Genomic DNA, 26,969 nt, shown 5'->3' on the forward strand with positions numbered 1-26,969 from the left:
CTATGATCGTTCTACTCTTAAGTTGTTCCATCTGCTTTGAGTTTCCATACAGCCACATATGCTTCCCATCTTCATACTTATTTGTATGTGGCTTTCTCTTATCTGAATCTTTGTCCTAATGCCACTAATATACCCTTAGCCATTGGAGTAATTTTGCTATATCATCTGTAAAATAGACTTTTTCCAGCAACTGAATACTCTCATCAGCAATACCAAAGCCTCATCAGGAGCTTATCTCCATAACATTTCAACTATTGCTACTGTGCATGTAGGGATTAAAAAATTTTATATCCTTATATACATGTTATTTCCTTGGAAAAGGAATATTTCCTAGTACATAGTTAATCAACGATCTACGAAAACAGCAAGGAGGCTAGACTAGAATTATCCAAAACAGAAATTTTCTTATTTGCATGGACTTATGGTATTTTGATGTGGCATTTCCTTCTACCTTAATTATGAAATCAAATATTCAGCAATTTCCCACAAGCTAGAATTTCAAAACCTCATTTCAGAAACCCAGACACGTGATGTTCCAGAACTGGGATATGCATCCATCCCCAGCCCACCTGGGAGGAAGGCAGGAGGGAAAGCAGCCACTACTGAATCCAAACCCAGTGATGCTGCCTTTGCAGGACTAGCCTGGGGCTATGCAAACTCAAGCTAATTCTAGGTTTGCCAGCATAAAAGCCTTGAGAGACCGTTTTGTGTTGGAGCAGCTACAATATTCCTCTACTGAAACCCAGATTTGGGGAGATGCAGTTCAAGTTTTCAAGGCTTCTCTTTCTTCAGCAGTAAATGTGGAAGACTTCAGAGCCCCAGGATGGGCCAAGGAAATACTGTTCAAATCAGATCTTTAATATAGCAATATTTGTCAAATTTGGGGAAAACATTCCAGTTCAGCAAACTGATACTTTCTTGCAATACATTGTTTTCTTATGAACTCTGTGCATACGCTGTCAAAGACCCTTGTTTTATCCTGCCCCTTGGTTTATCTACATACATCTGAATCTTTCCAGAGGTTTTCATGGGATTCTTGCTCCAGAGGAGACCACAAAAATTCCTTTTAACTCTTACTTACCTTTTATTTCTGTTACTCTTTATTGTGCATGAAAGCACGCTCTTTGCTCTCGCTGGGCTAACGAAGATTTATAATGTTTATTCATTTCCTTTTCCCTCTTAACATGAACCGGAACAGTTTGCCTTACTCAGGTTTCCCGAGGTATGTCCACCTCACTTGCTCAAAATGCATTCCCAGGAGCAGACAAGAGCGCATTGTGCCGGCACGCAATCCACACCAGGGCCTTGGGCAGCCTGCCCAAACATGCCTGGCAGGGTCCTAACCACCTACTTACATATTAATACCCCCTAAGAATGCCCTGTGTGTTCAGGCCCACGGGATGTTGCATGTGCTAAAGAAGCGTGTTTTCAGCTCAGGCGTTCGCTGGGCGCAGAGGAGGGTCCAGCCCAGGGGCAATCATGGGGCACCCCTCGGAGGAAGAGTTGTTCCTTCTCTCAGAGGTGAAATGGCACTGCTGGCATGGTCAATCTCAGTCATTTGAAAGTGAGGAGGTAGGCTACCCAAAATATGAGATTTTGTAATACATTAATAAGTAGATATAAAAGGGAAGGGGTCCTTTTACTTATAGATGTTGATACTTATAACTCGATTTGTATTTTTAACGGGAGGGCATTACTAGGGGGAGAGAAAAAAAATTTATTTTCCTTTTTCTTTTTGAAAGGAGAAAAGGATAAAAAAAAGTCTCTCTTGCTGTATCCTTGCTCAAAGGAGAAAAGGATAAAAAAAAGTCTCTCTTGCTGTATCCTCACTCTGGAAGTATGAGGCAGCACTAAGACTTTTGCAATAAAATGTTGATAATTCCATATGGTAGAAAGTCCATGTAAACAATGACTTTGAACAGCCCACATGCTGAGACAGTGACACTAGGTTAGTGTAGCTATCCCTTCTAGCACAGCTGTAGCTTATACCAGCAATAAAGGCTTTCTGATGGTGAGTTATTCACCAATTCAAAAAGCAAAAGAATTTTTATCAATAACAGTACTTTTTTAGATTAATATAGTTGCTTAAACATTAAAGCTTCTGCAGCATAACATTTAACAGCATAGTTAAAATTAAAACCATGAATAAACACCCCACCTCAGATTGACATTATTTTACGAGCCATGCCTAATATGGATCTAGCCATTATTTTACCACTGCGTATACCAATAATATTGCCTGTATGAATAAAATATTTGCTTGTACAGTTGGTCTATATTTCAGATCCAAATCTTCCAAGCGAGAATAGAAGTGAAGCCCAACGTACTGAGTCATGGTAAGGTTCTTTTTGAGGCCGAGGAAAATGTAACTCCCAGAATAAATTACCGTACACAACATTTTCTTTTGGGCCAGTTACCACTTTGTAAGAATCATTCAAGTGCTCTTATCTCCTGTTCTAAAAGGCTTGCTTTGACATGTTCAAACGTTAGCTGCTTGTTACAGGAAGACTTACTTTCCAGGAATACAAAGATTCAGTCTTTCATCAAACCGTTCGTAGCGGTACATTTACTCTCCCTGAAAAAAATTGTTTCTGTTGATATAGTTCAACTACACTGAAGAAGAAGAAGAAAAAGTTCAGTTCTGAGCAGATGGTTAGGATGACTGACTGCAAGCCACGGCTAGGAAATAACTAAATATTGCTTGTATTAAGAGCAGTGTAATTTCTCTGTATATCTTGCTTCCAATTTCTTAACCTTTTTTTTTCCCTCCTCAAGAAAAATAGGAGTTAAGAACTATTTCAAGATGGTTCGTTTCTGGGGAAGGGGGTTTAACCATGTTTTTACAATTTCCAATTTATTATAGGATTTTTCAGCATCAGGGGAACCCTGAAAAGTTTTGTTCCGTGATGTGGAAAGTAGTTCTCCAGAAGGAGGACCAAGATAGGAATCTTCTTCATTTTATGAGTGTACAAGTAAAAGGTTCTCAAGACATAAGTGCATCTCTTCATTCTCTGACATATCCTCTGACTGATTTTAGATAGATAAAGCTATAAGTCTTCAGCAGTGCCATTTTTTGGAAGTTTTATTCTTAAAGTATTAGGACTGATGAATAAGGCATTGGACATTCCACAGTATCCCAGCTGGGGGATTATGCAGCTGGACAAAATTATCCCTATTAGGTTTTTTTTTTTTAATGATGATATATCTTTTGATAAACCTTCTCGTTGTAGCTGAATAGTAGAAACATTATAGGACATAAATAGAGAGACATAATAGGGCAAAATAATTCCATGAAAATAATGATGTTTTAATTTTGAACAAATGTGCCTTTAGCCAGAATGTTTGTGAGATGTCTTGTGATTACTGCAAAATGTGATAGAAAGTGATTTTTGAATTCTGAAATATGACGATTTACAATAGAAAACCTGACTCTGAGTTACTTCCACTCAGAGGAACGCAACATGCGATGTGTTCTGCTCCGACCAACAGAACAATATCGAATGCCAAATTTTGAATATCAAGCACTTGCAGTGAAGTGCTCATAAATGATACACCTTCATTCAGGGAATAATTCTGAATAATAAATCTAAGAAAATCATAAACTTCTCTTGTACAATTCACAAATAGAAAAATGAGGTGAAGTTTGTCTGACAAATTATTCAGAGTGAATTATGCATCCAGCAGGTACCTTGAGTCCCTGATCTGTATTTTCTAAAATTTGTATGGGATGTCTCCTCTAAAGATTTGGCAATATAATTACCTAGATCAGTCATTCCCCAGCTGGATCCTCTACGGCAGCATCAGTGTGCTCACATATTCCTGGGTGAGACTACTTATACACAGTTTCCTTATGCCACTTCCACATTACCTTTCTAAGCAGATTTGTCACCTGTTCTGGGAGAAACTGTGGCCTCCATTTCCTTCAGTGACCTAAAATAATTAAGAGCTAAATCTCCTCTCTTCAAGTACTTTTGCATATGCTTAAATTTATGCACATGAGTAGTTTTATTGATTTCAGTGGGTCTATTCATAGAAGTACATTTAAGCAAACTTATTTGCAGGTTTGGGCTCTTACGAGATTTGTCTCCCAGTGTTAACGTGCTTCCTATTTTATCAGTAAATAGATTATTATTACTCAGCAGCATCAGAAACATTCATTACTAACCAAAGGAGCTCTGAATTATCTATAATAAAGATCTATAATGCTTGCATTTATATTATTATTTTCAGTTAGATGTGTGTCATTTACATGGAAGTATGTGAAATCAGAAAAAGACCCCGTGTGTTCAGAATCTTCTTTTGTTTTGAAAGGTACTTTTGGGTCAGATCCCCATTGAAAAGTCATAGCATAACTGCAGTTTCCAGAGGTCCCTGGTAGTAAATGAGGCTCTGAGCGTTAAGAAAAATTCTACATTTTTCCTTTTTGTGGAATGAAGACTGACACTAGGATAAGTATAAATGTAGGTGGCTGTAATGCATTTCACTGCTTGTAACCTATACAGGCAGCACTGGAGTGCAGCAGTCAGCTGAAGGAGCTGGCTTTGGAGGGGGGAGAGGGAAGGAATATCTAAATGGGTTAGCTGTTAAGAACAAGAAGCTTTTGATTTAAGAAATATTAAAAGTGAGTTCCTGGATTTTATTCCTGACATACACCCAATTAATATATTTTCCAAAATCGAGACACTGTATTTGCAGGATTTATTTAATATTAATGGAGGCATTAAAGGGATAATCTAGTACCTGTAAGATGCTTTTAAATTTTTTTTCCAGGTTTTGTTTCAAAAATAGAGAAGCTGCTTCTGACCCAATTGATCAAAAATGCTGTTCTTCAGGAAAGAGTGCAAAATGTCTTCTTTTCAAAGCAAATGGATTTGAGGAACGGTAAGAGAGGGAGAAAGGGAATATATGGTAGCGAACATGCCAGGATTTGTGTTGGAAATAAATTTCCAGCATAACACGCATTTTGACATTGTTATGCAGCCATTCAGAACTTGTATTTCTTAATTCAGATGCATGCAACTGGTTAAAAGTATCTGTTACAAGTCTCTTCTTCCTCCTACTTTTCCAAATTTCATGGACACGGTATTTTTTAAAGTTATCTTATGATTGCTTTTTAGAAATTTCCACTTACATGAAACCTCACACAAAAATAAGCCTATAAATCAAATCAATTTTCTAATTAAAGAAAAAAAATCGGAATAAATTAGGTATTTTTATTAGGGATTTTTGGATTTTGTCTACGTACTTTATCCCAAATTCAAAAGGTTTTTTTTTTCTTCCATCTGCAAAGTTCATCTGCAATCTTACTATGACAATTATATTAATATATTAATCACCAGACAAATTACTAGGAAGGATTATGCTTATTGTAAAGAGACAAAGTTATCACCTACAACTGTTAAAATATTTAACTTGATGAAGTCTTTCAGTAAAGTAAAAAAAAATCAAAAAAGCACTACGTTTTCTGACTGTACGCACATATATGTTTCATATACGGACGGATTGCCTTTCATATACTTAAACTCTGACTTAAAAAAAAAAATATTTACATGTTATCTCCTGGTTATTTAGATGAAGTACTGAACAAAGAGCACTAAGATCCCTCCCAACAGGTTAACCTTTCCTCTGTGATCTATCCTCACTTTCTCCTCTTTTCTCCTTTTTAATAACTGCATGGACACCATTTATCCGATACAAGAGCAGTACTTTATGTAAGGGCACATGACACAGGACTCATTTTAATATTCATGAGTTTGCCAACTTTATTAAAGAAATTCAAGTAGCTAGTGAAAGCTGGATTGCATTCCTCCACCATATATCTTTTACTTGGCTGTTAAAGTTAAGCATTACTAATGCAGTTTTAACTTCTCCTTCTTTGGAATTCAACTCCTTGGCGGACATGTAATACATGCTCTAGATTCTCCAGTGTGCATATCTACATTAGCAACCACAACTATTTATAGTTGCTACCAGGGTCCTAAAGACATGAAAGTTCCCAGACCCAGCAGGTTAGCTTTGAACTCGCTGAAAGAAAGAACCAAAAAAGTTAGAAAGTTCTCCCCTCAAGTCAAAATCTAGAGGTTCATTTCCCACCTCAGTTATTTTTCAAAACTCAATAGAAAAGTTCAGATTTAGGTTTCAAAAACCACGAGGAAAAAAAAGAACCCCTTATTGTTACTGTTTTTTTCTGAACAAATCTTGGCATTTTCCAATATATCTCTATCGAAAACAAGAGATCAGTTTAGGAATAAAAAATATAATTACTACATGAAAGGAAACGGCATTCAAATGTTGTTAATTAAATGAGGGAGTGGATGTCAATGTTAATGTGTAGGTACATAAAAAGAACCTTATTTTGCAGATGTATGACAGGGCTCCCTGAAGAACACAAGTTTTTCTATATTAATTCCATGGTAGTTGAAAGCTACATAATCAAAAACACCTTCTAAGTTTGGCAGAAATATAACACTGGCTGTTTAAAATAAAAGTTCTGTATGGAAAGTTCAGTTTTGTTTTGTTATTTTTTTTATTCCCCTAGGGTCATTGTGGTGGAGGAAGTATTTTTATCTGGGCCTCAGGAAACAGTGGTCTGGCTAGCAACTGCACTGGGACGGATGATTACATGAACAGTATTAACTCGGGGCAAAGCATGCCTTCACTTACCCCTGCCCCAAAACTCCTAGACTACAAGAACTAATCAATGTCTGTGTCCACCTGGAAACATCCAGCGAGCAAGGACTGTGGAAGCAACTGCCCTGAAATGACCCTTCAATCTGCAGTGAGGTAAGTCAGAAATGTGCGAGTAAGATACTGATGTGGATAACCAGAACCCTGCTGAGTTATATTTCAAGCAGAAATTCAACAAGAGGCCATCACATACCTCACTTTCTAATATAATTGGACTGAAATGACAAGGGACATAGAGAGTTTTCTGATGGGGTCTTCATGCTTTGCAGGTGAATACTTATGGCAGAGGCAACGTGGCAACCTCAAGTCAGCAGAAACCCGGCAGATTTTCTGAAGGCAGTTTTGCCAATTTTCACTCCTCTTTTCAGCACTCTGCAAGTGTTTCTCACATGCCTCTTCTAATATAAGAAAGTCCATTTCCTGTTCCAGACCTGAAAATTTGTGGACTTAGATCTGCAGATCTGTCTGGGTTCTTTTGCTGTAATTCTGCCCATTTCAGGCACCTTACAAACTGGTTGCCTTTTCTTTGGTTCTTCAGAAAATATGGAATCAAAATGTTGACATCAGCTGTCAGTTTTAGAGTGCAGACACTTTCTTAATTCCCAAAGGATATTCCACATATAAAGTTCATTTACGCTATCACTTACAAGTTTAATCCACACTCTATATGTCTTTGATAACCACCATGATACACTCAGACAAGTATCTTTCTATGTTTTCCATTTTTCTCCAATATTGATAGAGTTCATTTAGGAGACTACCTCTTTAGGCTATTATAGTCTAGCTTTTCTTTTCTTTATGTATTCATTTTTGAGATACTTCCCATCATGTTACAGCTCAATTTTTTGTACAGCTTTATTTTTGTATTATGCATTTTTCTCCAAGAAACCTCCTTCCACTTTCTGTTTTATTCAATGTGACATAACACACTGTTTCCCTTTTGGTTCGTGGTGGCTGTCCTCTACTTCTAGATGTAGCATTGTCTTTTCTGACTTTTCTAAGTGTTGCCACTCATCTCTTAGCTAAGCAATGCATATTTGGAAATATTAAGAGAATGTCAGAGTAAAACCTTACTGTAGGTCAGCAGTAAAGTTTTTTTTTGGTAGGGGGCATGGAGGAAGGGGAGAAATACACTTACAAGATTACAGCGGTTACCAGGCATAATTTTTACAACTGGCCAATACATTAAATTATTAATTCCATACAAAACCACTTAAAAAACAACATAGTGCATTAAGAACAGATGACAAAATAGAGTATATTCTGGTTTACCTCTTGATTTGCCAAACCATGGCATTCCCACTAAAAATGAACTAGTGTTTGGCAGCTCGCCTGGTTTTCAACATGTCTAGCTGTTGTCTAGCTGGTGCTATGAGGGCCTGAACTTTCACCGTAATCATGATGGATTAACAGGAACTTTGGTAGCACCAGTGGTAGACCAGCAAGAGTCTGAGAATCAGACTGTTTTTTTACATGTACTTTGCCTCAGACCTCATTTTCCTCTCTTCAAACATTTCAGACAAAATTACTCAGTAGTATCCAACAATGAGTCCAGGGAGATAATCTTGTTTTGTACACATTGAAAATATTCTGGCACTCTTTCCTTTGAAGTGCTCCAAGTCTTCTGTGCCTGAGAGCAAAGGCTTGAAATTTTAAAAGGATGCATAGCATTGATATAAATCCAAACCCATTCTAACTTGGACAAGTGAGGAACTTTTGGGAAAAAATTTTCAACAGAGGTTTCACGGAATTATAGAATCATGTGGGTTAAAAGGGTCATCAGGAAGCCTCTATTCCAACCTTCTGCTCAGAACAAGGTCAACACTGAATTCAGAATTCAGGTTGCTCAGGACTTCTTTGTCCTGTCAGGTTTTGAAATCTCCAAGGGTGGATTCCACAGCTTCTCTGGGTAACGTATTCTAGTGCTTTATTTTCTTCTCAATTTTTTTTTTTCCTTATATCCAGTCAGAACCTCCCCCATTCCAGTTAAGTCCATTATCTCTTGTTCTTTTTCCATGCACCTCAGTAATAAGCTTAGTTCTGCCATTGTAATAGCCTACTCATAAGTGTTGAAAGTTGGTTATGAGATTCTCCTACAGTCATCTCTTCAGGCTGAAGAAACCCAGCTGCCTCAGACATTCCTCATAGGTAATGTGCTCTATCCCTGGATATACTTTTCTATGTCTCTCTTGCATTGGGTTCCCAAAACTAAGCACAGTATCTGGATGTGGCCAGGGAGAATAATCGCTTCTTGCAACGTAGCATTAACATAGTTAATATCGAATGATAGAACAGCCCTGCTTGGAAGAGACCTCAAATGGTCATCTGGTCCAACCTTTTGTCTTGCTAATATATCCAAAGATGCTGCTAGCTTTCATGACTGCCAGGGCACACTGCTAGCTCACGTTTAGCCTGCTTTTGCCCAGACCCTTTTCACCAAATCTGCTCCCCAGTCAGTCCCTAACCTGCAGGGAGTTAGTCCACCACTGCAGAGCAGGGAGCCTTGCTCTCCTTTTTTGTGCTGAGGTTTTCTTGCTGGCACGGAGTAGGGAGCCACCATATTCTAATGTGGAGAAAATGAAAGAAAGACTGGTACTGGGAGGAGAAATAAAAAATTCTGCCTAGTAGCCTAATAAATCTCTAGGAGCACAGAGATATCTAGGACAACTGAAAGCCAGAGAAGAAGTCACTGAGACCTCTTTGCCATAGGAGGCATTAGAAGGCGTGAATTATGATCTGATAAATAAGATTATATTGAGAGTTACAAAGAGCTTGTTTGTTTGGGTGACTGCACACTAAATTCTGGTGAGAAAGAGGAAGACTTGGGATGAAATGAAGTAGATTAGACTTTAATAAAGAGGGCAAGGAGCAGACACATCACAAGGGGAAGAGGAACAGGCTAGGAAAGGAAGCTGGGATGGACATTTAGGAAGCAGGTAGGAAGCCCTTACCCTCAGAGACAGGGAGTCAGACAATGGGCATTTCCAGTAAAACCAGTGCAGAAAAGGATGGGGACCTTCATGGGTAGAACAGAGATCAGGACAGTCTGGGGATCCAACTAAAAATTCTGAGATGATACTGTTCCTGTGAATAGTGAATCTTATGCTAGATTGACAAAGGATTTCATTACAGTGAGTGAAAATGGAGCTGTGTTAAAGGACTGCCTGTAGGGAAGACACCTAACTAAGAAGATTGTGGCAGCTTGGAAGTTATAGAGAGGGGGCATCAAGGTTTGGGAAAATGGCAGGTGACATATGTAAAAATAAATAATATGTAAATATATAATCAAACACAAAGCATTATGCATATTTAAAAGGTAATTTTTTTTCAAATGTTCTACTTCTTGAGTTCTTGGTTATGTCATTATAGCTTTTTGTGTATATAATATGCATATGATTAAAGTCTATTGTTTTACTTCCATTGTATCATATAATGTTGTAAGCAGATGAGTTTAAATATTTCTTTACCTTAGTTTTATTGACAAATAATGCAACATCAGCAGAGCTCTCTGAAGAAAACTCAAAACCTCAGAGGCTGTTCAGCCTTCAGTCTTCTTCTTAAAGCTGAGATTTTGTATCAAGGAAACACTGAAATTAGTTTTCTTCCCTTTCAGTTCCCTCCAGCTGGAATTAGGAGTCAGAATCCCTGTCTTCTTGAATAGCAAAATCTGTATAGACCGTTCACAAAGGTTACTATTTTATGCACATGAGTAATGCAGCCTCTGTAAGTTGAACGTGATGTTATCTCTAGAAATGTTATGCATAAGCTTTATCTTCAAAGATATTTCTGAACTTAACTTATGCATATCTTTGCACTCAAGTTTGATTTGATAACCTGTCAAGCAGATCTAATTTGTTTGTGTTTTCCTATGCTCTTCTCCATACTGGGAAGTATCTTTTGCTAACCGCACACTGGTAAAATGAATATCAAGTTTATTAGAACCATCCACAGTTCCTTAACAAGAGGGAAAGAGACAAAATGAAAGATTGAGAGAGGAAGCAAGAGAAAAAAGGGAAGGGAAGGGAAGGGAAGGGAAGGGAAGGGAAGGGAAGGGAAGGGAAGGGGAGAAATGTAAAATATGATCATAAGCAAAATAAGGAATAAATGTACAACCATAATTCATCTTTCCTTGAATACTGGATAATCATTCTGGATTTTGATAAGTCAGGTTATTGATTCCAAACTGTCTTCTTTCATTTTAAAAAATATCATTTGTTTGTTTAAAACATTATCTTGCTATCATTCTATCAAAACTCTATATACATTTGTTAAAAGTATGCCACTTTGACACCTTGCAGAAGATGTAATTCCACTAATTCATGCTCCCAATCTCCTCTGATTGGTTCTGGCTGCTTAGCTGGGGTCAACTTTTGGGAGTTGTCATCACCATGGAGATCCCAAGAGGCACCATCAGGGTCACCACTGGAAGGAACCAGGATGAATCCTGGAACACGTAGTCCAGGCAGACTCTGTCGTTTAGAAAAGTTTGGAAGCCTGAAGTCCCGACCTGTGGCTCCCTTGAGGCCACATGTCAGTATTTCCATGCAGAAATATTTCCTTTCTCAGCTGAAGTATTTTTGGGGTTGATTTTTTTCATCAAAATGTCAACATTTGACACATATAATGTCAATTTTCCAGCCATTCTACAGTAAATTGCACCTGATACAAATGTATGTGTATCTTCTCTATTTCTTCATAGTAGCTGTTTTTTCAATAAGAAATTATGGAAAAAAGTGAAGATGTGTCAGAATCTATAGGCTCTAATAGCGGGATTCATCTGACCAAATACAAAAATCTATAACTGAGACATCTACATCTGAGGTTGTCACCCTGGACTCTTTTCATAATCAATGGAGAGAAATAGGCACTTTTAGGGTGTGATTCATCTCATCCTGAAGTAGATGGCTAAAATAGGTCAGCTGAATCATGTTTTAAAAGCATCTATTTCTCTCCATTGGCAGTAGAGGGAATCTATGGTGACAATTTCAGACATTGACAGCTCAAGTTAAATAAAATTACTTATGCCTTAAAAGTCCATAGAACTGTTGTGCATAAACTTGTCCTTTTGCACCATAATTTCACCTGTTCATTGTATTTGTTTCCAAATATACAACTTTTTCTTTTCCCCTTTCTCCCTCTTAAACCAATCTTTTAACCTTCATTTTTTCCCTACCTAGTTTGAGTTGTGCATCCTTTTTCTATTCCCCTCATCAACATAAAATCCGGCTTTAAATCAGTAATTTTAAGCCAGTAGCTAAAATAAATGGATGCCATATCACCAAAACTGTGAAATTCTGCAATACTGCCTACTTTTCTTGTTAGTGTTTCCACTAGTCTGTGATCTTTTGAAATACAAGTCCCATAACCAAATGACACCAATTGTCTGATATAGAAGACCAGGATCGGGCAAAAGAGATTCCCGTGTTGTTTCCTCACATGGACTACACAGCACCCTTTCACAAATGATGTAATTTAACACAGTAACAAGTTTTCAACATCCCCTGTACCTATCTGTGGATGCCACAAATTAGAAAACTGTTCTGTTTGTCACCTTTGCTCACATACAAAGTTAGGATTTTCCAGTAATTGCCAGTGGCTTGGGAATGAACACTGCAAATATTATATAAATAATAATGTTAGTAGGTGGTACAGTGAACACAGCCTTTCTGCATTTTGCTATGCCTCAATCCTAGAGGTATGTCCCAGAGACAGCGATGTCTCTTTTGATCTCTTCTAGAAATGAAGCGTGAATGAAAGTCTAAACAGTGGATGCAGATCTGTGTATCAGTTCCATTAATTTTTCCAACATGGAACATTGCCTTAGCAGAAACCTGAAGGAAAGCAAACAGCAATAAATCTGACTTCCCTCTAGCTAAACCCTGCAAAGGGATATAAAAGAGTGAGGGATGGGGTATGAATTTCACTTCAATGCACAAGTAATCTGATTGGGCTAAATCTAGGGTGGAGGACTCAGATTAAGTCCCAGCTACATACTGCAGGTTTTCAAATTTTCATAGCGCAAAAAGCAAAAAGGAACTCTTAGATCATCTAATCTGCTTTCTTCTCGATCACAGGCACTTATCTTTCACACAGTTATCCTTACCTTGAGCCAAATAGTTTCTCTGCAGCTAAAGTATATCTTCCTGAGAGGCATCTAATCTTGATTTGAAGATCTCAGGAGATGGAAAATCCACCACTTCCCTCTATAATGTGTTCTGATAGCTAATAGCTATCAGCATTAAAAGTGTGTGCCTTATTTCCAATTTGAATTCATCTGGCTTCAGGCTCCAGCCTTTGGTACTTATTATGCCTTTCTCCACTAGATTACAGAGTCCTTTCATATCCATTATTTTCTGCCTCAGAAGGTATATATGCCATAAGCAAGTCACCTCTCAATCTTCTTCCTCATAAACAGAAAGATCCTACTCTTTAAATCTCTCACCAGAAGGCATTTTCTCCCATTTTCAAAACATTTCTGCATTTCCTCTCTACCCTCTCCAGTAGCTCCAATGTGTCTTTCTGAAAATGTGGACTGCAGAGTTGACGCAATACTCTAGCATCGGTCTCACCAAGTTGTAACAGAAAGATCAGCTCTCCTGCTCCCTCACTGACTGTTCAGGAATCTTGTTGGGTTTTTTGCTCTATCATCTCATTCTGAACTACTGTTTAGTTGCTTGTCCAGTATGAATCCTCCATATTTTTAAGTCACTGCTTGCAGTTATTCAGTTCTGTGGCTTTCATCCTCGATTCTAGAAAGGCAATTTAGGATTGGGCTGTATTAAAGCACCCAATTTCTACTAACCTAGTTTACTAAGCAATCTTTTCCTTCTCCACAGTGTTCTCTTTGTTGTTTCTGCCGACTTATCCATAAATGCTTCCAGGAGTAATTTCATGCTAACTTCTGGACTGTTAATAAAAAAAAAACTTGCAGTCATTCTTCTGGTACCATTCTTGTGGAATCAGAGGAGAAACAACCTGTACCAGCTTTGCATTGTTCTGTGTAACAGCAAGGGAAGGGATCTGACAAGTAACATTGTCGGGTTACCTCCTACAGCAGTTCTGCAGTATATGTGGATTATTTTGTTTGTGTAAAAGTTAAAAATGCTGTCCTGTTTATAGCTCTGTTTGGCATACATTTTTGCATGTATCCTCCAGTTGCTTATATTAGTTTTCTGCACTTTATAGGTCTTACTGGGATATATGTAGCTTAAGTCTGTGTCATATTTGTCAACACAGTTTTTCATTAGTAATGTCATTTTGGATGCTCCATCTACTCTTCAACCAAATACAGTGCCTATCCCACCCATGAGCTGGAGCCCGCTCTGTTTGACTCCTTGCAATAACAGAAAGAGGTCTTAATGTCACAGGGTTCCACAACAGCGAAATCTGCATCTTCAAATGTATTGTGCAACCAAGGTTTCAACAACAGTGTTTTCTTTCTTCTGCTTTTGCTTTTTGGGTCAGAAAGATTTCCCAGAAGATCATGTTTATTGCCTTCTTCACAAGTGTGGCACCATCCTGTCATCTGCTATTTCATTTTATTCCAGTGAACACAGCACTATTATAAAGATTTACTGAATAAGTTAATAAAGCTTCCCAGTCTTGGTATGGTTAAGTTCTGGTCTGCTCTTTAGTGAAATATCTGAAAAAAGTCTGCAGCTGATATGAGGCAATATACAGCAGTGTTCCTAGCCTGTCTCTATACCATTAATTAGAAGAGGTTCAGGAGCTAATCTCTTCCCCAGGCTCCAATGGCACTAGTTGGTAAGGTCTACACTGCTTAAGACTTTTCCTTTTTTGGGGCATATTTGTCTTTGAATCACCTTCAAACATATTCTGCCAACAACTGAGAAGCATAAAACTTCAACTGGAGGTTTTCAAGGCCACAAAACCCCATCCACCCTGTACCTAACAATTAACATTCACGTTCACATCTCAATAAGCCCAGCAAAAATACCCAGAAGCTTACCATTTATTTAGATATTTGAGCCACTGACTTAACTGTTGAGATGCAATCATAGAGTAGGAGCAAGCATCCTCCGTAGCTGATGAATCTGGGAGCCCAGGGGAAGTGAGGAGCCTGGCATTCCCACCCAGGCACGGTCTGGTGGAGATTTCCTCAGCTACCCGGGACCCATCCAGGACATGCCTGAAGCTAGAGATTGTGAATTTTCTCCACACAGTGATAAGAAAAAAAAAAAGAGAAAAAAAAAAGAAAGAAAACAAACAAGAAAAAGAGAACTAAAGAACCAACATGTAGTTCAACAGATCTTTTATCCTGGAATGGCTGCGCATTCAGAGACTGACAGCTTCCACTGAATCACACTGTACTACGGCCCCAGACAGAAAAGTGGATTAGATAATATTGACAATCAGTGCCTATTCAAATGCCCATTTTAACAGAAAGAAAGAATGCATGTATCAAAGGACAATATTTAGGATACAAAATCTCACCTTCTTCTATTGTTATGTAATGGAATAGCCATAAATGCATACACTTCTTAACTAAATAAAACAGTTATATACCACCTTGCTTATGACATTTATCACGAAAAACTGCTCAGTGCAGTCCAGTACTGTGTTAGGGAAATGAGAGGAGCACTTATTCCTTCACATTAGTTAACATGTCAAAAGCTTTTTATCTCAAAGATATTAAATGGTAAGAACAGTGTGTTTCAACTTCTAAATTGTCATACATCAAAGATTTTGGAGGACTTCTTTTTTAAATTGACAGTTGTCATTTAATATACAGTATGATCCAAAGCATATTATTTCTGAATGTTACCAGGGAGATTTCATTGGCTTTTGTGACATTTCCAGTCTTTGGCATAATTGGCTAACAGCTTTTTTATCCTAATGTCTTTTAAGAAATAGTGTACCTGGTGGTCTGGGGTATCACATCTTTTGTTTTCTCTTTTCTTTGTTGTCCAAAAATGTTACCGTAATGATAAAAAGTGACATTATTTTAAAAGATAAGAAACACCAAAATTATTTTCTGTCTGACCTTTACAGTTACCAGAACAAGCGGCTTCTGTTAGCAAAATAGTTCAAGCTTTTTATTACAAAGGATATTTGGCAGTATTCCATAAGAAAAAAAAAATGCATGTAGTTCTTGTCAGGGGAAGTCATTAAGCCCTCTCTCCTTATGCCAGGCTAACATTTTAACAAAAATAAAATTCTGGATATTTTAAGATGGAGGCGGAAGTTGACTGTGAGAGGCAGGGATATTTCACATAATGCTTTTTATGAATGTACTAATGTAGTTTTATGTCTTCGACTGCACCACGTTGAAGCAAATACAGTGGGTTTACCCAAGAGTTCAAGGAGATTTTGGTGACCTTCATTTCCCAGCTGCACATTTATGCATTCAGAGTTTTCTTCTTCACCCTGGTCTGTTGTGTTATTAGATTGACGGTCCTTCTTTAAGGAAGGCTGGGGGGTAAGACAGATAAATGACTGAATGGCTCAATGTGACTAAATCACTGTATTTGCAATTTTTAAAATAATTATGGCTACTCCTCAGCTGTACTGTTTTTTCTAGGTAAAGGCTTGCAACTCAATTGTTAGCTCCACTCCATACTTCTCATTGTTGATTTTACAGGTTACCACAGAACTTTAGAGGTGGAAATACTTGAGAATACAGAGACACATCCAGCACAGATCCTTTTAACCACTGTTGTTGCTGCTCTGGTTCTTCAGCCCAAGTAAGGATGATGTATGCCTTGCTTTCAGCTCACATGACAAACATATGACATTGTTGTCACTGATTCTTAAGATAAACTGTATGAGTCAAATTACAATAGCAACAAAAGTTAGAACAAAGCCCTCCATCTTGTTAAAACAGTTTGCTGTTTTAGTATCTTTTGCTCAGCTGGTGGTACTGCACATAGCCTGCAAATGGATGAAATAGGTTTTAGATGCATGAAAGAAAAAATACTATTTAAAAACATAAGATTCCTTTAGGAAAATAATTGGAGATGGCTATAATCATTAACTCTGGAATACATAATTTTTCCCACCATTCTTAAAATAAAGTGAATGCTGTTGCATGCCACAGTATTAAAGAATATATGAGTTAAATACCTTCCTGCTTCAAAGATGTGTGGCCTAAAACCTGAAAAATTACAGTATATGCAAATGATCATAAAGGACTGACTTTACTGACCATTTCTTTGTGTTTGGGGGATAGATTTCTGCATGGCATAATATTTCCACTTGCATTGGTTTCCTGGCATGAAAATGTTTATTGCACTCATTAGCTAAGAGGATGTCGGCACTGGTCCAATGAACACAGATCTGCCTTCTGATTTCAGCCATTAAATTGCAATGGGATTCATAGGCTTAACATTGTGGGTGTGAGAATAATAAAATGGAACTCCATCTTTAGCCCAGTTACCATGGATGCAGTTAAAGGTCATAGTGGCAGCTGCTAACTAGTTGCCTTTTTAGCTGTATTTCCCCTCCTGCTATGTGTTCTTATGTACCTTAGTTTCTGCAGGTCTGCCTTTGAGAAATTCTGCTCCCTTAACTTGGCATATGGGTGTCTTCCTCAACATGATGGGTGCATTCCCATAAATATGGTTGCTGTGGGCATTCCTTTATTCAGTTATTTGTGTTTTAATGGAAAATAAGTGTAAAGACCTTAGCAAAAAATAGAAATGCAGCCTGCTCAACATCCTGAATTATTTCTATTTTCTGCACCCTGCTTCACATTCCTAACTGGGATTAAAAAAAATAAGAAAGAAAAAAGCCCTGTATATAGTGAATTCCCATCTCCGTTTAAACTCATAATGGGTTCAGGCACTGAGGCATTCACAATGTGGAACATCAACTACTACTTCTCCATTCGGCCCAAAGTCCTAGGAGTTAATTCTCTGTACTGCATGAAGTGTCAGAGTAATTACCACTGATCAGCCCTATTTCTCAGCATTCTGTCCTGCTTTGAGAGGCACCCTGTTTATTGATGCACCGCCACATCATCACAGTGCTTTCATTCAGGCAAGCTGCTTAATCGAAAGGGCTTGGACAATGCAGGATTTTCAAAGAGAAGAAGTGGAAAAAAATTAAAAGTAGCCAAGTAAAATAAAGTGAATGGTAAAGAAACCCGAAAGCTCTACAAAATATTTCCTTATGTCAACACTTCATTTCAATAGATTTTAAAACTCCTATTCATTTCCAAAGGAAGGTACTGTGAGTCTTTTCTGTGGTGACTCAACTACGTGATCACGTCCTTTTTGAAGATTTTTAAGGGCACAGTGCTGGAAGCCCTCCTTGAGGAACGTTTATTGTTTTTTGTTCTGTTTATATATAGGCTATGACTGTGTCAAGCTTTATGAACCACGATACAAAGAAACTTTTTTTAAGTTTTTGCCTCTCTGTTTTAAAGATACATGTATATAACTTGTCATTTCACGAAAATAAATTAAGTACTATATGAGCCAAATGTTTCAGTTCCACACAAGGGTGGCTTCTGGTTCTCTTTGGCAGGATGCCACTTTATTCATTTTTATTTCAAACACAATGTGAAATTTTTAATTTTAATATAGTATATAAGTACGATGGCTATAAAGCCTAGACTGGGACTAATTCATGCTCCTCCTCTCTTTGCACTTCTGTGAATTTTAGAGGGTGGCAGAAAACTGCATTTCAACTTAAATACTATCAGGCTTTGTGTGTTTGTTAGAGAGAGAAGAGAGATTTATTTGGGCCAGCATTTTTATTTAGGACTCAGCGTTATCCTTAAGTTGCTTTTGGACACTGTTCTTGTAGGTCTGTGGCTACCCAGCCTGTAGTGAAAGTAACTTTTTAGTTGAGTCTGTTTTGCTTGGAGAAGTGAAATATCAGATTGCCACATGGAAGAGGAAACAAGCAGGTATTGACAAATACAAGTGTAAACAAACTAGTTATCCAACTGTTTGCTGAGATTCTTTTAATGACATCACCCCCTCTGTGGCATTGCTTCATTAAAAAACAATAATAAATTTCATAAGTTGTTCAGCAGTGTTGTTGAAAATATCAGAATAAGACTGCTACGACTATAATAGTGTCCCGTTTTACTGTTTCCTCCACCATACTTTTAATCAGAGAATTTCGTCTTGTGCCTTGTTTACTGTTGATATTTTCTGGCTGATTGGATAGGAATGACATTTTGACAATTTACTGTAGCAGTAAGCACTGTACAAACAAAAGGTGCTGATGAAAACTCGGAACCCATTATTATGTAAATTATGGCTGACTAACACAGATTCCATCTCCCAGTCACCATCATTGAGACCAGTTTTACTCAATGATAATAATTTTCATGATTGCAGTCTTCAGAGAGATCAGAAATATGCTTTAGCTGTTGCATTTATCTACTGCGGGTACTTGACCCTTAATTAAATTCTGAAACTTTTTTATATAATAAAGTAAAATACAGCTGACACTTCTATTCAAACAAAGAGCATCAAACATAGATCTACCAAATAAGATAAAGGTATTTCAGACTTACCTTGTTGTAATGCTAGTAAACACGAAGACTACAACATCTTTTGAAAGAGAGCTTAAAGTTTAAAAGAAAAAAAAAAGCATGCTGTTGGGCAATTTAAATGCTGCAGTTCAGTGCTGTGTCTGCTGAATACTGGGCTTGCTCTGCAGAATGGTCTTGAACTTTATACTAAAATATGCATGACAGGAAAAAAAAACGAATGAGCTTTGAGTATAAAGATGATGTTTGTCTGCTCCCATATATTATTGCGGTCATAAGTGCAAAAAGACTAGAAAATAAAATAGTAGGTTATTTAATGTTCCCTACTAACTTTCATAAGACGGTACTCTCCCAAATCTTGAAAACTGTGCTTTGTAAAACTATTATCCAAAAAAAGATATTAGAAGCAACTCAAGGTGCTGCACTGCTGAGCTAGTTGTTCTGCTGTTAGCAGATACAAAAATGACTAAACATCATACAAACGGATCAGTTAATTTGGGTTCTGCTTATATATTTATATAGAGATACATATGTCCAAAAAACAAGACTGGGGAAAAGGGATACACTGTAGACAAAAAGGAAGCAGGACTTCGTACTTAATATTTTCATTTTTTTAAGACAGCTCTCTAAGCTTTTAGCACGTTTTTCCCCTCTCTCCCCCCAATCCATTTTTCCCTTCTACTCCCCACACTCCTCACCAGTTTTCCAAATGAGAAAATGGCCATTCCAGGTAAGCAGTAAAAGTTAACCTTAAAAAGAGGTAGAGTATTATAAAAATGGAGCATTTCTTTAGAAGTAGCACTTTGCTAAACTGTCAGTTCATAGAGCCAATGAGCTAAGAAAAGTAATTACTTAAGTGGATTTCATGAAGAGTAGAAAGATGATTGTGCCACATTAAATAACAATTGTATCCTTAATGATGTGTTGGACTATAATACAAACATCCTTCTGCCATTATATGCACTACAATATACCTTTCTAATTACTCCGGTGGCTTCCTCTTCCTTTATTAAGATGCTGTGCTTTCAGAGACTATGTAAGCATTATATGGGCTTTTTTTTTTTTTTTTTTTTAAAAAAACAGCAGTGAGTGCAGCTGTGTGGTCATTGATAAATTAGTTATAAATTACTGCCACATTGTACATGAATGGAATGATTGTTTTATTCCTTTCTTTTCCTTCACGAAATACAATTTTTCTTAGAAGAGATATAATGGAATTCAATAAAATTACTTCTCCAGGGTTTTTTTGGTATTTCTAGATATGTAAGCAGTAGAGTAATATAAGTCCAGATAATTAATAAGGCAGATTCAAGACAATACGGCAAACTTCAGAAACAAAGCTAGAATAGGGTAGATAATTTGATATTATTCATTTCAGTGATTTCTTGCTTATAGCCTGTGAACCCTTGGGGATCCTTGGGCTTCCTGTCAGTGGTCCCTGAAAAAGCTGTTTTATTATCTGCAAGCTCAAATATATTACATGGGTATTCCTCTCCACTAAAAATATTTTTAGATTGTCTGCAAATTCACAAAACCACTTCTCCATTTCATTGCTTATATTACGTTCCTTAGAGATGGAAACCCTACACTGCTTAGCACTGCTTTCTATATATCAGTATGCTTTCTCTGATTTCTAGAGTCACTTCTCTGAGCTGACCACTCATTAGACTTGATTTCCTAACATCCTGTCAGCACACAGAGCTTATACTTGGACCCAGTTAAAGTTTGCACACATTAATAGTCCCGCTGAAGAAAAGGGAAACTTCTTTTATGTGGAAATTCTTCCAAATATATAAAGGGATTGAAGAACTGGAAAAAAAACCATCATAAAATTGGATATTTCCAGATTCTCTGTCAGACCTTCACTTAACTCTTACAATAGAAATTTTCATGCAAAAAGAAACTTGAATAAATAAGTTAAAAAATGAAACCTGCAAAGTATTCTCCTCTGTTGTCTTTTAATAAAGATGTGCCCCTTTAATTCGTAACTAATGTACTTCTGCTACCTATTAATGCCATTAATGGCAATAATTCTGTGAACAGTCCACTCCACATTTATGTGTATTGAACTGCAGTCCCAAATTGGGTAGTCAAGTCACACCTTGAGAATTTTTTCAGTAAAATCGGTAGATTATTGTCAAAGTTCCTTACCACCATTGAGTGACTTGAATTTAGCTTAGACCAAAGAGAACCATATTTGAAAACATTGTTTGAAAATATTTGAAAATCACATTTAACTCTTTTGAAATATGGAAATAGTAAGAAAAATGTGTCATAGCAGGACAAAACTATTTTGTTTCTCATCAATATTATATTCCCTTTGTGAAAAACTAGGACACTTTATACAGCTAGTTTCACATCTGAATGTTCACACATTGTCAAACTAAGATGCAACAATGCCCAGAATTTTAAAAAAATCCATCTATAAAATTCATCTGTAATTAACATAAGCTATTTCCTACAAGCAACTCTGTAGGTATGCTTTTTCTCTTTAGTTCAAATTCTTACTGGTACAGTAAGAGCTCTGTGCTTGGATTGTGTACTAGGCAGAATTATGGGAAACTTTATAAACTCCCTGCTACACTGCTTGGTTAGCTAAATTCAAGATTAGTAAATGGTCCTTGGAAAATAAGCAGAGTAGCCCCCTTGTTACTGCATTTGAAGGCTATGTATATAGCCTTATATTGTTCTGTAGTCAGTCGTAAGAAGCCTGAGTCAAAAAAAAAAAAAAAAAAAAAATTGCGTGTAAAACTGCAACTAAGTGAAATTTTTGCACTGGGGTGAGAAAGTAGCAACTTGGAACAATTTGTTATTCTTACCTGTACTCCTTGTCATCTGCAGTGTCCATTACTCAGTACTCCCCAGAATTGGACCCACCATGGGGTAACAAGTTCTGTTGCTCTGTTTTCTGGGAGAGAAGGTTATACAGATCTGCTTTGTTCTGAAGGTTAACACTTACCTACTTGGATTTGCTTAAACCCAAGCAAATCATATCTTGAAAATTAAAATAAATTGTTGAAAAGGTGTTGCTTATGGCATTTTCTACCATTTTAAAGGAAGCAAATGTTGCTGGAAAGGAATTAAAATAAGAAGCTGGACAAAGATGGTTACATAAAATTATTCATGCACATTTTATAACTTATAATTGTCACACCATATCAGAAATCTTTCTCTGATCAGAGAGAGTGGTGAGTCAGCCTTTCTTTAAGTCTGGGAAAAACTGCTTTTTCCCAAATTAATAGCTCATATATGTGAAACATATAAGCTACATCTGCGACATGAACCTTCTGGAACAGTGGGAAACTTCAATGGTGTTTAAGCACCTAACTGAAAATTTTCAGTCTTAGAAACCCTTGGTCAGAGGATGCCTTGCTCTTCAGGGTCAAGACTCTACTGGGGTTGGTTTTCAACAGGGTTTCTAATATTCCTCGTTGCCTGAAGCTCTTGTACCTAGAAATACTTCTTTGTAGGAAAAAAATTAGTTAGATTTCCCTTTCTACTGGGTTAAGGAAGCAGCTTCGGTTTCCAGGTGCTTTTCTTGTTACAGATTATCTCCAGATCACCCGAAATGGGCCAAAGATGAAGCTCAGCTAATATTCTTCCAAATATTGGCATCCAGTTTGTTCTAGAACAGCATGAATGAGACCGATATGGAGAAATAATTTCCTGAAACTGATCTATCTAGTGTTGGTTGTTAAAAAACAGATTGCTTACTGTGGTAGCAGTGAAGGCTGGAGGTAAGGATGTAGTTCCTGCATGCTCATCACCTGCCTTCTTGAGGGACACATGGATTTCTGCTCATTCCCATCATCTTGGAAAATGGTCAGGTCTTCTGGGAGACATTTCTGGTTTTGCAAGGACTCAGAGTAGTTCTGCAGTACAGATGAACTTCTCGATGTCTAAAGGTCCTACATAACTGTGGTGATGGGAGCCAGCCTTGAGAGGCAACAAGCAGACACTTAGTGTAAGTGACGTAGCAACTTATTTTTTTTGGTTCAGCTTTCCAATCAAAAACCTTGGAAGCACCATGCCCATTACTAGTTAGTCATGGCAACAGCTCTGCTACGTGGAAAAGTCATCTTATCAACACTATAAGGAAGGGAAACCAAGGCACAGGAACATAAAGTAACTTAGCTAAGATAGTATGGCAAGGGGCTGTGGGTGTAGGAAGAGTGCCTGGGTTTGAAACTTGTATCTGAAGGACAAGTCCATTTTTCTCTCTCTGAAAGGGAGAATACTACGATAGCCCGTAAAAGGTTTATGGTTAGGATGGAATATATCTTTGCAAAATTCCCTCTCTAAGTACGTTTGCTGCTTAGGCGGTGCACAACGTCTAACATGGTACACAGGTCTGCCTCTCCTCACAGAGGGGAGAATACACGTGGGCACCCATCTGAAAAGTGGCTGTGTTGAATCCTTCTGCTTACAAGCAAGCCAGTGTATTTTATGTTGCTGTGCTTAGGTGTGTGCAGCACCAGGTCAGACAGGGAAAATGGTGCAGAGCGGCAGCCTCACATGTTCCAGCAGTGCATGAGCTTTAGAAAGTAATAGAAACACGAAACTGCACTTGTAGAGAGACTTTTCACCTTGGTTTTAACCAAAGCATCAGGAAGCTCATTCTTCTGGCCCTCTAAAGGGTGTTGTTGCCTGTTGCACACCATTGCCCGCTCCTCAGTGCGGGTCCTGAAGGTGCTGCAGAGGTTTTGCATTCCACCTTCGAGTGAGCTGGACTTATGAACTGGAACTAAGATCAGAACTGGCAGCTAGGCTCATGCCAAATTGAAGTTTTATTTATTTGATCATTTCATTGCAAGGTAGACACTGTGTCTGTGGTTTATATCTTTAAAATCAAATAAACTATTTATATATGGTGAAGAACTGTAAAACACATAGACCTTATTCACTAATATTTTATGGTTTCTTTACACTTGACAAGTAAAGAATTTGTGAAAGTGTTTTTTGTACCCAAATCCCACAGATTTCTTGGGGTATTTTTTAAATTAAGAAAAGGTACGATCTAGGTTAGTAACACAAACTTAGCTCCTGTTTTTCCCTAGCATGCAGCATGAACCCTTCTGAGTGAATTTTTAATACATATTTTAATGGAATACATTTGATGAAAACTTAAGAAAATACCATCAACTTTTATCCATTTAACATTTTCATGTTATTAAATGAGGATACCTCATGTGAATTTCAGGTCAGTGTGGAAATATAAATTAGCTACTGTTTTCCTTCCCCTCCTGATAATATTGTTTTGTTTACATCACCATGGAAAGCTTTATGCAAATTTTCTTGCCACACCATATCCATTATACCTTAAAGAGAAACAGTCTAATAAAAATTCTCAAAACAGCTATTACTTGTAGGAAAGGAAACTCAAAGGTCTGCAGTCTTTCAAAGTGTCATTGCTACTAACTTGAGCTTCACAGAGGAAGAAATCAGAACTGCTCTTTCATAGAGACAAATTACTGTGAGCTCCAGATGAAGCCAGCAAAGCCACGGAGAGGCTGCAGTTTGCAAGCCAGGTCTTGACTGGTATTTTGGTTGTGTGGACAAGGAGCTCCTGGATGTTTTTGCCATTCCTGTTGACAGCTTGTCAGGTTACTTCTGCACACACCTTTACAGCTGCAACTCCTGCTGCACATGTTGCAGGACATGTGGAAGGTCATTAGTGGTTTCAGCCTGCATTACTGTCATCCTAAAGTACAATCTTGCCATGCACTTTGCACTATGAGGGCTAGAAAACCAGTATCTTTCGTAGTAATGACTTCCAGTTTACAGCCTTCATTTGTTATATTTCCTCAATAGCTGTTGTGTTGAGATTAACTGCATAAATGGTCTGCAGCTGGCTGTTATGAATTAAGGGAGTTTAATCAAAGTATTTCTAATGTACAGCATAATGATAATACATGGGGGAAGTACTATTTAAGAGATAATGATGGCTTCAGAAGATCACTGTTGTAATGTTTAGTGCATATGCCTTCAGCATTGAATTTGTTGTTGTTCTGAATATGCTTAATGGATCAGTGAAAAGCTGCCTAATGTGGGATTGTTTGATGGGGCTGACAGAGCTGGAATTAGCCCATTGCTGTTTACTGCATACAGCCATTAAGATTAATTGCTGCCAGATAATTTTGACTGTTTTTATCTTCGGGAAAAAGTGTCACTAATGGGTTTATAAATTGGTTCACTATTACTAATAGTAAGGCCAGTGTAACAGGAGAGGATGTCAGCAGCTAATTCTAAAGATAAAGGTAAAAAGTATAAAGTACTATATGACTTGCTAGTTTTAAGGGATAATGTTATCTAATAACAGACAGACTGATATATGATGCTCATTAATGCTATTTCCCGGGCTTTGGGTTGAACCTAATAGATGCTAATAAAGTCTTATTTGATGTACCATTAAAAAGCTCAATCTGTTTTCTGCATTAATGCACAATGTTGTTTATCACATTTTCAGTGACTAAAACCCAAACCCTCAATCTGTTACGTAACTAAACAGCATCAGGCTAGTTATACCTATTTTTGTCTTTGTTTAGAGACACAGAAAAATTTATAGAGCAACCACTTTTCTGTATATACTGTATGCAATTCACATCCCTCAGCTTCCTGTCAACGATGACAATTCTTCAGATTTCATTTCAACGTATCTTCTTTCACATCTATCGTCACTGGTAAATTCTGCAAAGTGCTCCTTCCAAGAGATATATTAATTGGTTTGCAAACATTAGAAAATAGTGGTGCGATGTGGGTAAAAGCTTATCCAAGGAGGACGAATACACATTAGAGGTTAATAGTCTGGTACAGCACATATACATGCATGTGCAGTGCCTCTAATTTGCTGTGTATTAAAATGAAAGTTCTTTGTGCACTGAGTCTCAAATATATCCCTTGTATCTAAGGGCATTGACAAGGGAGTGGGAAGAACACGCACTAAGTAGATAGAAACACGACAAGGAATGCTTAATGAAGAGGGGAAAGCCAATAACTCATGAGTAGTGAAGTTGTTCTCTTCTCAAGTAGAGATAGTGTAAATTATGAAGTGATTCCTTTCTCAAGTCGAAAGAGCATTTATATTTTTCATGACTAATTTTTATATTGTGCTGAGAACATCTTCAATTTTTTGAGGGGCCCTGGATAGTAAAACAGTTCTTGTCAAAACAAAAAAAAAAAAAAAAAAAAAAAGCAATCACACAAAAAACAAAAAATTTTCTTCTGAATGTCTTCTCTGAAAAGAGAGAGGAAGAATTCTAAAAATAAACTATTGTCAAAAATTCATTACTTCAAAAAAAAAAAAAAAAAAAAAAAAAAAAGCAATCTCAAACAATACCAGAAAAAGCTCTTTACGTTATTTTTTCCCTTTCAGAATGCTAGCATGTGAAGACCTTTGAGAAGTGAAGAGGAAAAAAATAGAGGGTGGTAAGATCTGTTCTGCCATATTTGTTTTTTTCACCATAGTATTCCAGGTGGCATTCTGGTTTTTTGCCATTAAGGACATGGATACTTTATTCTGGTTTAGACCCTTTACCCACTTTCAACTTCCATCCTTTGATCATATTTATACCATCTGCCTACATATCTAGTAATGCATATCAATATGTGGGGACCTTATATTGTGTAGGGAAGTGGCTACAATCTAAATATTCTTCCCTTTATTTATATATCTGAACATTGCACAATGCTGCCTGGAGACATCCATTCAGCTTTTTTCATTAGGTCCAGATTCTGATTTCTTTGCCTCATATCCCCCACCACTGGCTGCATTATATACATCTGATCAATCATTTTCCAATTAAACTTTTGTCTATAC

General features: G+C 37.3%; 1 long non-coding RNA gene across 1 annotated transcript in view; it reads left to right on the top strand.

Annotated features, from left to right (window-relative positions):
* Window positions 1–26,571, top strand: part of LOC106896111 — a 51,051-nt gene extending 24,480 nt beyond the window's left edge. Inside the window, exons 2-5 of the long non-coding RNA XR_001413584.1 lie at window positions 4,771–4,881; window positions 6,539–6,783; window positions 16,289–16,391; window positions 26,526–26,571. This is a non-coding gene — a long non-coding RNA (uncharacterized LOC106896111). The remainder of the gene's footprint in view (window positions 1–4,770; window positions 4,882–6,538; window positions 6,784–16,288; window positions 16,392–26,525) is intronic.
* The last annotated feature ends 398 nt before the right edge of the window (window positions 26,572–26,969 follow it).

Source organism: Calidris pugnax, unplaced genomic scaffold, assembly GCF_001431845.1.
Source record: "Calidris pugnax isolate Ruff unplaced genomic scaffold, ASM143184v1 scaffold277, whole genome shotgun sequence".
NCBI lineage: Eukaryota > Metazoa > Chordata > Aves > Charadriiformes > Scolopacidae > Calidris > Calidris pugnax.